We start from the raw sequence: 14,908 nt of genomic DNA, 5'->3' as shown, positions 1-14,908 counted from the left end.
TACGGCACCTAGCCCAAAGTCTGAAGCATCAGTCTGTACCGTGACAGACTGCTCAAACTTGGGGCTCTGCAACACTGGCTCCTTGCACAAAGTCTCTTAAGTCCACAGAAGCTGTCTCACAGTCATCAGTCCATATGACCTTGTTCGGCTTATCTTTTTTTGTCAAGTTGGTGAAGGATGCAGCCCTGGAAGAGAATTGGGGGATGAAACGCCTATACCAACCCACCAATCCAAGAAAAGAGTGTACTTGCGTTTTGGTTGTTGGTTATTTGGCATCTCGAATGGCTTCAAGTTTCCCTTGCTGAGGGTGAATTACTCCACATCCCAACACATATCCAAGGTAAACTGTTTCTGGTTTGGCAAAGCTGCATTTATTTTGGCGGATGGTAAGACCAGCTGCCCTGATTTTTGACAGGATTTCTTTGACATGCTGCAAGTGTTGTTCCCAGGTCTCACTGAAGATGATTATGTCATCAAGGTAGGCCGCTGCAAAGGCTTAATGTTCCTCTGAGGATGTGGTCAATCAAGTCGAAGGTGCCCTGGGCAGGCCGAACGGCAAGACCCGGAAATGGAAATGGCCAAAGGGAGTTTTGAATGCTGTTAACTCCTTGCTCTGTTCCCCCAGGGGAATCTGCCAATACCCTTTACAGAGGTCAAGCGTGGTTAGATATTGTGCAGTACTCAGTCTCTCAATCAGTTCATCCACGCGAGGCATGGGCTATGGGTCAAACTTGCTAATCGCATTCAGCTTCCTGAAGTCCAAACAGAACCGGATGGTGCCATCCTTCTTTGGGACCAGTACAATGGGGTTATTCCACTCGCTGTTGGAGGGTTCTATCACCTCCAATTTCAGCATTACATCCAGTTCATTTTTCATTGTTAGCAGTAGTTTTTGTGGTACTCTGTATGGCTGCTGATGTATGGGTTTGTTGTCGTTTAGATAAATATGATGGTGGATAAGGTCTGTTTTTCCAGGTGTGTTCTGGAAGAGATGCTGAGGGATGCAATCCAGCAGTTGTCCTCTCTGCACTAAATCCAGATGTTGAAGATCCAGCAGGCCATTATCTTGAAGTACAGGCAAGTACTGTTCCTCGGTTTCCTCCTCTGTGTGGATGGCTCTCACCAGCAACTGCTGTTTACTGGATACTGCCTCCTGTTTTTCAATGGGCTCATGCCACCTTTTTAGCATGTTTACATGAAAAACTTGCAATCGTTGTTGTCGAGTTGGTATTTCAATCTCATAGTTCACTGCAGACACTTTCCTGATTACCTTGTATGGGCCTTGCCATTTTCCTAGCAGCTTGTTGTCCGATGTTGGTAGCAAAAGCAGCACCTGATTTTCTGGATGGAACACTCGTAGACAGGCTTTTTTATCATACCAAGTCCTTTGTTTCTCTTGGGACTGTTACAGGTTAGTTTGAGCCATGTTTGTGGCATGACGTAACTTCTCTCTCATTTGCAGCACATAAGACAGAATGTTTCGCTTGAGCGGTTTATTCTTCTCCTCCCAGCTGGCTCTCAAGACATCCAGTGGACCTCGTACTTGGTGGGCAAACAGAAGTTCAAACGGGGAAAATCCCGTGGATGTTTGTGGGACTTCACGATACATGAACAACAGGTATGGTAGCCATTTGTCCCAGTCTTTTCCAGTCTCTGAAACAAACTTCATCAGCATGTTTTTAAAGTCTGATTGAATCGTTCAACCAACCCATCAGTCTGGGGGTGGTAAGGAGTTGTACGTACTCGTTCAATACCTAAGAGCTGGTAAACTTGTTGCAATGTACAGCTCATGAAGTTTCTGCCTTGATCTGTTGACTAGGAATGCCTACCTGTGAGAAAAAGTGAAAGAGTGTGTTCGCAACCTGCTTTGCAGTGACTTCTTTCAAAGGATACGCTTCTGGGTAATGGGTAGCGTAATCACAAATCACAAATCACAAGAATGAATCTGTTTCCTTTCTGACTTTTGACCACAGGTCCAACAACATCAACACCAATCCTGTCAAAAGGTGTACTCACAGCAGGAATAGGCACTAACGGTGCTACAGCCAGGGTTCTAGTAGCGACCAACTGACAGTCAGCACATTTCTTGCAATATTCCTTGACTTCGCTAAACATTCCTGGCCAGAAAAATCTTTTCGCTATTCTTCTCAACGGTTTCATGAAACCAAGATGCCCTGACCACACTATAGAAAGTTGCAACACACGATTGTGATACCTTTTGGGCACCACCAGCTGTGTACCATCTTCCTTTGACTGTCTGTACAACAAACCACAATCACAAATTTTTCTCCATTTAAGACATCTGTGGTTGTTTCCTTTCCCACTTTCTCAAAACAATGTGCTAGTCTGACTTGTCACCATGTACACAACAAACAGAGACATGCTTACCTGTCCACGAATGTCTATGTACATACTGGCTCTGTACTAATGTCTGTGCACAACTGGTATCAACAAGTGCCATTACAGGTGTACCATTCAGCAACAGTGGGCTCTTTCCTGGTGGATGCACTAGTTATTGAAGTGGGCAGATAACACAAGTAAGCAGTCTTTGATTTTTTCACTGGGCAATGAGGGCTAGTATGACCTGGCTTTGCACAATTATAGCAAATAACATCGTCTTTGATTACTGACTGACGCGTCCCCACATATGGCACAGGCCTAGGGTGGGTGGGTTTTAAAATCTGCGTTTGCTGTTGCGAATACGTACTACCTTCCAACCCCACAGACTTACTGTACCTCTGGTGGGTTGTAGAATGCCAGCATAGCAAAGGGATGCCGATGAACTTTTTCTGGCCGCGAGGTATGACTCAACCAGCCGCGCTGCTTCCTCGGCGGTGACCAGATTCCTCTCTTTCACCCACGTGCAAATCTCTGGGAACAATACTCTCATGTACTGCTCCATTACCAAAGTCTCCATTAACTCCATTTTTGTAGTACTTTCCAGATGAACCCATTTTGAAAACGTCTTTGAGTCGGACGTACAATTCCATCGGCGATTCGTTAGCTAGAGTATTTAAAGCCCGAAACTTAAGTCTATAAGTCTCTGGCTTTACGTCATATTTTTTTAATAACACCTCTTTTAGTTTATCATAGTCTATGTTATTTTCAGGTGACATCGCGATGAACGCAGCTCTGGCTTTTCCTGTCAGCAACGGCACCAGCTGAACAGCCCAGTCCGCCTTTGGCCACAGGTAAGCTTCAGCCAGATGCTCAAACGTGGTCAAATACTGTTCGATGTCGTCGTCATCTTGTAGCTTGGGCAACGCTGAACCATACGCTGGCACTCGAACAGGTGGGCGCTCCGTCACCGTCGCTCCGTGTCTGGTGTTATCTACATCTACATGAGACAGGCGTGTAGTCGGTTGATTTGATGGGTGAGAACTTTAAACTGCTGCTAAAACTAATCTCATCTGGCCATTTCGCACTCGTCTTTCATCTCGCTCCTTCTGGAACTGCATGAATGTTTGAAACCTGCCGGCCAACATGCCGTTTTCTCACTCGCTGACTCACTTGCTGCCCTTTGCACCTCCTCGTTGCCGTGCTGCCCTCTCGTTTTGGGAGGCATGTTGTGTTGCAGCCTCACCATCCCACTTCTGACACCATATGTTATAGATCGCTGGAGCGGTCGGTCCAATTTACTGCCGGGACAACCGGACGTTTCAGCGAAGGTGATTTTATTTACAAGTGCAGTGGTGATATACAACAAACGTGAGGGAACACGGAAAATAAACACTGAGCCCAAAAACAAAACAAAATTACACACTATTGAGAAAAACTGCTCACTGCAATCATGAAGTCAGTCGTAGATTTTCAAGCAAACACACAAGTCAGTTCCAACACAAGTTCTCCGTACACCCACACCACAACTCCAGCAGCCAATTTTTAATAAAAAGGTACACGCCTCCCCTTTCTGTGACATACTCTCCCATACGTCAGAGCGTTACTATGCTCACCAGAACACAGAACATAATAAACATAACATACACACATAACAAATACAAATAACCAATAAATGCCACCAAAAATGGATGATTGTAAATTGTAAATGATATCAATAAAACACTATCAAACACCGATGTACACATACACAACTTAATCATAATCATACTCATACTAACCCACATGCACAACAGTCCACTTTGATGTAATCAGTCCCGGCATAAAGACCATGTAGTGTGACATGTATCATGTATGTATATGATATGGGAGTGTATAGTCTTATAGTCACGGGGTCACACCGTGACAACATTCATGAAAATACTACTTTTGATATTTAAGTACAGTTTATTTCAGATACTTTAAGACTTTTACTCAAGTAGAATTATAATGGTTGACTTTAACTTTTACTTGAGTCATTTTCTAACAAAATACCTGTACTTTTACTCAAGTATGGCTTTTGGGTACTTTATACAACACTGATAGTAATAATTATTAATAAGTAATAATAGTAATGGAAAAAGGAAAAGACAGAATGCAGTATGTGAAACAGTTTTAAACCAGCTTTAAAAGTGATCAGGGAGGGTCTTGACTGGGCTCTTGTTCAGAGGGTATAAAACTGGCATTAGTCACATTAGTCACATCATTGGGAAACACGCCTACCTAGCATTTCCTCATTTCTGGAGTGCCATTTGAATGCCCTTTGAGGTAAAAGTTGTTTGTTACATTTGTATGGTGGATTGTTTGTGATGCAGGGTTTACATGAGACTGCTTTATCTTTAGTGTGGACTGAGGAGCCGGATAGGATGCTTGTAATGGTCATTTATAAAGGGAATCATTGTGTGGGTTAAACTAACGGTTATCAGTTATGTCATAAATTTTTAATAAAGGTTTGTTTTAAATAGCTTAATTTGCAACTTTTAATTTGCAGGTGTGTTTTGTATCTACCCAGGTAATGGTTGGCTAAGTGATGTTGCAGCAGGTTTCGGGCTTTTGGGTTTGTCCTTCTGACAGAGTTGCTTTTGCGTTCACTTGTGGTAACTATTAGGATGCAGGACTGTGTGAAACAGATTTACCTTCTTGTTCAGTTCACACAAGACGACACCATTTCATTTTGAATTTCTGTTTTGTTTTTTCTTTAATGATTCCCTTTTTGTTCTACCTGTTCTTTTGTATTTCCCTCAGGCAGTGCTGTTTCTAATTTGTTTTATTCTTCTGATGAGTGCATTCAACTCAGTTATTCCTGTTTTCTTGTCTTTTTTTAATTATTAATTAGTTTGTTACTGGTTTCTGTCTTTCTTATTATTAATTAATTTTTGTTAATGGTACATGTCATGCTGATAATTGAAAACCTTTCTTTTTCGTTTGAGAATGAATGGTGTGTATATGACTGAAACCTTAAATGTGCTATATTTCCCTTCAGTGTTGGGGCAACCAGCTATAGCACTATAGCTATTTCCAGCACTATAGCACTATAGCTATTTCCTATTTTCAGTGTTCCAGTGCAGCTGCAGTCACAATGGTGTCGTGTATATGCTGTGGTGTTGGGGTGCACATGAGTTTGGTGTCCTCAGGCTTAGGGAAGCCAGCACCCAATACTGGAGAGGTAATAATGGCGTTTTCTGGTTGCTTTGTGTGAAATGATTTTATCTGCTATCTGAAATAAAAGTTTATTTTGTTGTCAACTCTGGTCTGATACCTGACTTTTAGTTAGCAGCTCAAATTTAATTTTAGGGGGAAAGGTTGTTGGGTTATTTAAGCCCTGACCCCATGCTCACCAACACATTAATTTTTCCACCAAAAAAATAAAATATCAGAAGTAAAATCACAAGTTAGATTCGATTAAATGTAATTAAAGTTAATTAAAGATTAAACATTTCAGTTATATAGCAGTATTTAAGCCATTTTCACCCATGATTACTTTGTCTACTGAACTATATTACTATTTTACCCCTCAGTTTTTTGGGAAAGTTAAATGTTTTAATAATATTCAGCATTTCAGCAGTGAAGAGCTTGGTTCACTCAGCAAAGGGATTGATGGAGTCCAGCAGGTCATGAACTTCCTGCCTTGACTCAAACTGTCTACAAACACAAAACAAACAAAAAAACACAATCACCACTTGCATATTTATGAGTCTGTATAGTATAAAAAAATAGGAAAATTAAATCAGTAGGATCATTCAGACTGCTATAACTGTAAATGTACTGTAAATGTGTGAAACTTACTAATTTGCCTTTTTTCCCTTGTAACCTAGACTTCCACTTCATGCAGTAGCTGAAACGTGACTAAAGCTAGCATCTGGGTTTCTGTATCTTGACTAGCTGATGAGTGTTAGTCTGGTATCATTATTTTATGGAGAATAACTGATATCAGAGTTATCAGTTATCGGTGTTAGACAGATTGTGTTAGTGCCAGTGCTAAACAAACCCTACCCACTTCACACTGTCTTATTTATGCCATAAACTAATCAAAATACTTAAACATTAAAAGTAACCCTGTCACCATTTAATCATATTGGTCACTTGAACAGACTTTTGTACATATCTTTAGTAGTTTATTTGAATACTTTTGTCATACTGCAGATATTTTATACATAAATTTAGCTTAATGTTCTTTTCAGGGAAATAAGACTTGCAGGTAGGATTGCTAAAATGCTATGGGGCACTGACACACTCACCTGTAGATTTTATTCTCTGGTGTGCTTGCTTCATCCAGAATTCTGACAGAGGCCCTTGTCTCTACTTCTTGTGCATATTTATTTGATAAGTAAACCACATGTTTAATACCTGTAGTGGAAATAATGTTGGATTAAGGCACACAGCTCCACCACATGATGGGATACATTTTCTTATTGAAAATCTGAGCTTGGATAAAAACACAAGCAGATTTTAGTCAGTGAAAAGTCAGCTCTTTACCTGTGAGCTAAATAAATAAGTAATTTATCCTAACAACTTCTGTACACTTTGTGTTGTGGCTTACATACCTGAGATAAATAAACTACGGAAATATATTAAAGCAGTAAAAGAAAAGTTTGCAATGAGACAGCTGTACACTGTAAACGGTGCAAAATACATGCAGAATAATGTGTAACGGGCATAAAGCTGTTGTTGTAGGTTGTGTGTGTGTGTGTGTGTGTGTGTTACCTGATTGGACGATGAGTTTAGCACACTCGTTACAGGGAATCAGGCATAACATTATGACCACTGAGAGGTGAAGTGAATAACTCTGATGATCTGATGATATATTAGGCATCAAGTCAACATTTTGTCCTCAAAGTTGATGTGTTAGAAGCAGGAAAAATGGACAAGTGGTGAACCAGTGACAGGGTCATGGGCGGCCAAGGCTCACTGATGCACGTGGGGAGAGAAGGCTGGCCCGTGTGATCCGATCCAACAGACGAGCTACTGTTGGTCAAACGGTTATATGAAGTTAATGTTGGTTCTGATAGAAAGGGGTCAGAATACAGAGTGCATCACAGTTTGTTACGTGTGCTAACATCTGCATGTGCAGATTTTTGGATTTGTGAATCACATCAATTTCTGTCAATCATAATCAGGGCATGTTTGTGTTTGACCAATATGGATTGCACTATTTTAGCTCCGCCCACATGCCCTCAGCATGGCTAATGTCTTAGCTAAGTAGTGGGTGACTAAATTCAGTATATGGCTACCACACACTGTCTTGGCGGTGGAAATAGTGCAATCATGGAGGATTGTGGGTAATTCGTGGACATACTTTTAATTCTGTAAATAGAGAAGCATGACACACCTTGGACTCATGGACCTCACAAGGCTGTAATAATGGAGTAACATTGCAAGTGCAGCATTTAGGACAGTATTTGATACCATTGTGCTAGGATCAGGGCTCTTCTTAGCAAACATCAGGGCAACAGACATAAAATATACATCATCCTCATATTGTCTATGTGTCCTGTAGAGGGTTTGAGAAAAGAGAGATTGAGTTATAAGTGAAGTATTTGGACCATTTGTTACTTAATACAGTTGTGCTCAAAAGTTTGCAGACCTTGAGAGAATCTGCAAGATGTTTTTTTTTTAAAGAAAACATAAGTGAGAAGGCAAAACAAATAGATTGTGTTTTTTTATAGGACTCAAGTTCATATGCAAGGCATAATCATCAAACAAAACATGAGGAAATAACCGCTGTTCAAAAGTTTGCATACCTTTGGTTCTTGGTGTATTGACCCCTTTAGCATCAACAATGGCATTCAGTCTTTTGTAATAATTGTGCACGAGGCCCTTAATTCTCTCAGCTGGTAGAGCTGCCCATTCCTCTTGGCAAAATGCCTCCAGTTTCTGTAAATTTTTTGGTTGTCCTGCACAAAACTGCACATTTGAGATCTCTTTGCTGTAGCTATTGGAGGGTCAACTTGGCCTTGTGCTTTGGATCATTGTCATGTTGGAACATCCAAGAGCGTCCCATGTGCAGCTTTCATGCTGTAGAATTCATATTATTTGCCAGTATTTTGCTGTATTCATCTTGCCCCAGAACATTAGAGATCCACCAGCATGCTTTACAGTGGGGATGGTGTACTTTTCACTGTAGGTCTTGTTGACTCCTCTCCAAACATAGCGTTTATGGTTGTGACTATGAAGGTCAATATTGGACTCATCACTCTGAATGACTCGGCTTTTTCCTGTAACGGCTTTCTCCTGGCAACTCCACCATGCGGGCCATTTGAGTTCAGGTACCTCCTTATTGTGCTCCTTGAAACAACACCACCACTTTTTTTTTTCCAGAGCAGCCTGTATTTCTCTCCAAGCTGTTTGTGGGTTTTTCTTTGTGTCCAGAACAATTCTTCTGTCAGTAGTGGGTGAAATCTTTCTTGCTGTACATGACTGTGGCATAGTATCAACAGAACCTTTTATTTTCCACCTCTTTATCAGAGTTTGAACAGTACTGACTGGCATTTTAAAGTGTTGAGATATCTTTTTAGATGCTTTTCATGCTTTATAAAGTTCTACTACCTTATTATGCAGGTCCATTAGCAGTTCTTTTGTTTTCCCCATGGTGCAGTATCCAGCCAAGTCAGTGCATCACCTCATGAGCTGAGAAACTCACTGACTATTTACGCACCGACACTAATTACAATCACAATGAGTCACAGGAGTGGAAAAGTCACTTTACTAGCCATGTAAACCTCTGTGTGTCAACCTGTCTGTTTATAATGTGGCCAAACATTCAAGAATATGTACATTTTTGATCAGCGTTGTTTGGGTGATTTCAGTTATCATTAGGTTATAAAAAGGAGTCAAACAATTATGTGATCATTAATGACTTCACTTGACCACTATCCTTAAATAAGAAAATAATCTTTCGTATTATCAGTCATATTTTCCAAATAAATGGCAATGATTAACCATTTCTTGCAGGGTATGCCACTGAGCACAACTGTATACCTCCAGTGCATTTACACACTTCAAGTACACACACACACACACAAGGTTTTCTGATTCTGTGCTTATAAAGATTAGTTACAAAAAATAGAACTGAGATGTGAGTTGAAATACATTTAAACAAAGCAAAATACTTAGAACAATATACTCTGGTCTGAGAAAAGAAAAAAAGAAGTTTTTAGAAATTAATCATTTTGTCATGGTCGAGAGAAAGCAGGTTTTAACATTGGGGATGTGGTAGCTTAGTACTTAGTGTTTAACGTGTTAGACCACTGATTGTGCGTTTAAATCCCAGGTCCACTCCTGGGCCCCTGAGCAAGGCCCTTAACCCTCAATTGCTCTGTTGTATAAAATGAGATAAACTGTCAGTCGCTCTGAATAAGAACGTCTGCTAAATGCAGTAAATGTAAACATATATCCCAAGAAACACCAAACCCACAGTGAAGCACGGTGGTGGGAGCATCATGATATGGGGTTGCATCTCTGCAAATAGCACTGGTGTATTCATGTCATTGAAGGAAACATGAATGAAATGATGCACTGGAACATCTAATATCACTGACCAAGAAACTAAACTTGTTAAAATGACGATAAAACCTTCTTAACTTGAGTGTTGGAGACTAGATGTGGGCACACCTTCTTTCTGAGTAAAAGGTACACATCGAGACTGTTCTGTTCTGGCACCAAGGTGGTGGAATGAACTTCTCCTGGACGTCACAGCTGGGTCACTGATTTTATACACAAACGCCAAATCTCCCTCAGAATAGATCACTTAAGTGTCAGGAAAGCGGACCTGTCATGTGGAATGCTAGCTGTGCCACCCACTGGAGACATTACTATAGCAACCAGTAGGAGGAACATGTAGTAATGTATTACTATTAATAGTGACTTCATAGAACACAAAAAAATCAATGTTAGGTAACTTGTTTACCCTAACGCTGTGCATGCGCAGTGCACGTGACCTCAGCTGCTACTGGGCACATGCATAGTTATGAAAGTGCAAACAACTCCAGAGCGCATGCGCGCTACCTGGAATTAAAGGACTCACACTTATTTTGTTTATTTATTTTTTTTAAATGAATGGCAGTGTGATTATGAATATAGTGAATATAGGCAGTGTGAGGCAGAATATAATCTTATGAACAGCATTAAATGTAAACCGCTAGGAGGAATAACTTTGTTCTTAATATATATAAATACTATTACGATGTGATGCACGTGCACGAAATGAAATTCATTTGATTTTGATCTTAATTAGCTCACTTTCCTTTGCAAAAACCACAAGTCCCCTTTTCTCTCTCTCTCCTCACCTGTACTTTGCGAAAGTTTAGGAATATTCCATCTCTCGCTCAAACACGGGGGTAACTGGAAGAGTCCATGGCTCTTTCTATAAATACGATTTCATTAATTAACACAAATCAAAACTCTCAAATGGTCAACAAACGTCACAAACTTACAGGTTATCCTGCGGTGGTGTAGTGGTATCGCTGGCCATCACACCTTATAACCAGTCTGTAGTGGAAAAAAAAAACATTCAGTGAATAACTTTAATCACAATATTGCAAAAGCTAAATATTACACCCACCCAGAAGCATGTGCGCATACACACACACACACATACACACAAAATATACTGACTGGCTTTAAGTAAAAAAAACAACAAAAAAAACTAATATTTGGTTGGTCTTTTCTATAATCTTATGCAAAGTCATAACAATATTTGGATCCAGTTAGCATGTGTAAATCAGTCCTTCTAATATTTACTTTTATGGTATTTGACAGATGCCATTATCCAGACAGCATTTTCTCTCATTTGTACGACAGCATGATGACCCTGGAATTTGGACACAACCTTCTGATCAGTAGTTCAACACCTTAACCACTTCCACACACTTTCTTATTTCTGACAGTCTTCTACTATAAGAACTGACCACACATAGCCACACAAACATTACAGCACAGTGGAATTCTTTTCTTCACATATCCCAGCTGAGGAAGTTGGGGTCAGAGCACAGGGGCAGCTATGATACACCACCCCCTGGGGCAGAGAGGGTTAAGGGCCTTCCTCCATTGTCCAACAGTGCAGCTTGGTGATACTGGGGCTTGAACCCTGATCTTCTGATCAACAACCCAGAGCCTTAACCACTTGAGCTACCACTGCTCAAAGGATGTTGGAATGTAACCTTGACAAACATGCTAAAATAATTCTGCAAAAACCCATGAAGGTTTTTTTTTACTTTCATTAGCAAGCACAAAACTTGGGAGGTAGCAGGCAAGGAGAATCCTAAAAGATTACTTCTAAGCGAAACCTTTCCAAAAGCTCCACTTGCATTGCTGCTCTAGAAGTAGGCCAAGGATAAATTATTTATCTACCATCGTTCCATGTTGTACGGATATGAAGCAATAATGTTTGGAAACACTTATTTTTTGCTGACCCAAAACAGGTCCGCTCTGCAGTAAGCTAAGCTAAACATTTGCTGCTATTTCACTTCTTACTTCATAAAACTGAATACACAAATTTGTTTTCTTTATTGTTAATCAGCAGGGCTAAAAAAAAGAATATAATTATAATAAAAGTAACACATCCATACATAATTACCTTTTTATGATGTTGGTGTCTGTCACAGCAGCACAACAATGGCTAAGTATGCCTAACGACAAGGGACATTTGCCTCCTCATCATGGCGATGGATTCCAGGTGAGAATGCGTCAGTTTGTTGGGACATCATACCATGCTGATCAGATACATCACAACACAACAAACATGTTCAGCTGGTGAAAATGAACAGCGACAAATACAGTGTCTCTGTGAACTACGCTACAGAGAATTTTTACCTAGCCAGTCGTCACTTCACACTGTTCCTTTCGTCACAGGATTCTCATTCCAGGTACGGTGCAGCCCAGAATGGAGATCCACCCTGGAAACGCCAACGGATTCTCTCTCAAACAAATGACCCATGGGACCAGCGTCCACTGGCAGGAGGCTTGGAGCTGCAAACTTTATACACAGACCTTTGGGTTAATTTGATTTGTACTGCTGACCATCACATCTTTCATTCTTCTTGAATATTTTCTGACCCAGGTATTTAATTTTTCTGGCTCTGCAGGTCAAAATAGCTTTAAAACATCTCTCTGCTGGGAAATCACAAGGTTTTTACATTTAGGAGGAGAAAAGAAAATAAGTGTTTAATGTTGGCATGTTTAATGTTCAGGGATTGTGAGGCAGAAGCTAAAGACTGTAAGCTGTTGTGGAAGTCTCGGGTCAAACTGGTCAAGATATATTCCCCATGACTTCCTTAACCAGTCAGAGACCAGCAGCTGGTTCCTTCACTGATTTGATGCTCTGGTCTCTGGGCATTTGACTAACTATTCCAGAATATATGCTGGCTTCATGTGTCTCAGAGGAAGCATGGGTTAGTATCTTCTTCCTCAGTTAGGAGCTGCTGTGTGATCAGTCAGAGCAAGCCAGTGGGTATTGGTAAATAAATAAACTGGGGAGAACTTTTAGGGGGACAAGTGCACAAGTGAATGCCTTTAAGCATCAATAAACTAAATACTAGAAGCAAGAGTGGACAAAAATATTTTAAACACAGCTACTGAATAAATTATACAGCAATAGGTCTCAATCTAATAGGTTACTGTTTCATTAGTAACAGTGCAATCACAGGAACAAATGTTTTGTTGAGATGCTCATATTGATGCTGATTTATATTTGGTCCTCCTTTTGCTGCCAAAACAGCCCTGACCCATCAAGGCATGGACTCCACTAGATCCTTGAAGGTGTGCTGTGGGATCTGGCACCAAGATGTTAGCAGCAGATCCTTTAAGTCCTGTAAGTTGCGAGGTGGGGCCTCCATGGATCGGGCTTGTTTGTCCAACGCATCCCACAGATGCTGGATTGGATTGAGATCTAAGGAATTTGGAGGCCAAGTCAACACCTCAAACTGGTTGTTGTGGTCATCAAACCATTCCTGAACCATTTCTGCTTTGTGGCACGGTGCATTATCCTGCTGAAAGAGGCCACAGCCATCAGGGAATACTGCTTCCATGAAAGGGTGTAGATGGTCTGTAACAATGCTTAGGTAGGTGGTACGTCTCAAAGTAACATCCACATGGATGCAGGACTCAAGGTTTCCCAGCAGAACATTGACCAAAGCATGACACTGCCTCCACCGGCTCGCCTTCTTCCCATAGTGCATCCTGGTGCCATGTGTTCCCCAGGTAAGAGACACACACGCACCATCCACGTGATGTAAAAGAAAACAAGATTCATCAGACCAGGCCACCTTTTTCCATTGCACCGTGGTCCAGTTCTGATGCTCACGTGCCCATTGTTGGCACTTTCAGTGGTGCACAGGGATCGGCATGGGCACCCTGACTGGTCTGCGGCTATGAGGCCCCATACACAACAAACTGTGATGCACTGTGTATTCTGACCCCGTGCTATCAGAACCAGCATTAACTTCTTCAGCAATTTGATCAACAGTAGCTCGTCTGTTGGATCGGATCACACGGGCCAACCTTCTCTCCCCATGTCCATCAGTGAGCCCTGACCGCCCATGACCTTGTTGCTGGTTCACCACTGTTCCATCCTTGGACCACTTTTGATAGATACTGACCACTGCAGACCGGGAACACCCCACAAGAGCTGCAGTTTTGGAGATGCTCTGATCCAGTGGTCTAGCCTTCACAATTTGCCCCTTTTGGTCAAACTCACTCAAATCCTTACACTTGTCCATTTTTCCTGCTTCTAACATCAACTTTGAGGACAAAATGTTCACTTTATGCCTAATATATCCCACCCACTAACAGGTGTCATGATAAGGAGATCAGTCTTATCCACTTCACCTCTCAGTGGTCAGTATGTTATACCTGATTGGTGTATAATCACACTATCAGGGTCACCCAGAAAAGGACATTAATGTATAATACACTGGACTGTGTCTTGATCTGTACTGAAAATACACTATATTGCCACAAGTTTTGGGACATCTGCCTTCACATGCACATGAACATAATATGGAGTTGTCATGCCCTTTGCAGCTATAACAGCTTCAACTCTTCTGGGAAGGCTTTCCACAAGGTTTAGGAGTGTGTTTATGGGAATTTTTGACCATTCCTCTAGAACCACATTTGTGAGGTCAGGCACTGATGTTGGACGAGAAGGTCTGGCTCACAGTCTCCACTCTAATTCATCCCAAAGGTGTTCTATGGGGTTGAGGTCAGGACTCTGTGCAGGCCAGTCAAGTTCCTCCACACCAAACTCACTCACCCATGTCTTTATGGACCTTGCTTTGGTCACTGGTGTGCAGTCATGGTGGAACAGGAAGGGGTCATCCCCAAAATGTTCCCACAAAATTGTCCAAAATGTCTTGGTATGAAGCTGAAGCATTAGGAGTTCCTTTCACTGGAACTAAGGGGCTGAGCCCAACCCCTGAAAAACTATTTGGAGAGGGCCCAAAACTTGCCAATATTGTGTATAACAGCTGAAGAACATTTATTCAACTCTGTGTCACAGGTGTGACATTTAATAAATAATTATACAAGACAGTCATTT

The 14,908-nt window shown here is 41.2% G+C and overlaps 1 long non-coding RNA gene across 1 annotated transcript; it reads right to left on the bottom strand.

The window, feature by feature from the left end:
• Window positions 1-4,334: 4,334 nt before the first annotated feature.
• On the bottom strand, window positions 4,335-8,940 carry LOC131351021 (uncharacterized). Its single transcript, XR_009204327.1, has 3 exons — window positions 7,081-8,940; window positions 6,615-6,723; window positions 4,335-6,018 (listed from the first exon to the last, which is right to left on the bottom strand). It is a non-coding gene; the product is annotated as an uncharacterized LOC131351021 (long non-coding RNA).
• Window positions 8,941-14,908: the final 5,968 nt, after the last annotated feature.

The sequence above is a fragment of the Hemibagrus wyckioides genome, linkage group LG03 (assembly GCF_019097595.1).
Source record: "Hemibagrus wyckioides isolate EC202008001 linkage group LG03, SWU_Hwy_1.0, whole genome shotgun sequence".
Lineage (NCBI taxonomy): Eukaryota > Metazoa > Chordata > Actinopteri > Siluriformes > Bagridae > Hemibagrus > Hemibagrus wyckioides.
Note: the sequence above shows the minus strand (reverse complement) of the source record. Positions and strands in the feature narration are given on the sequence as shown.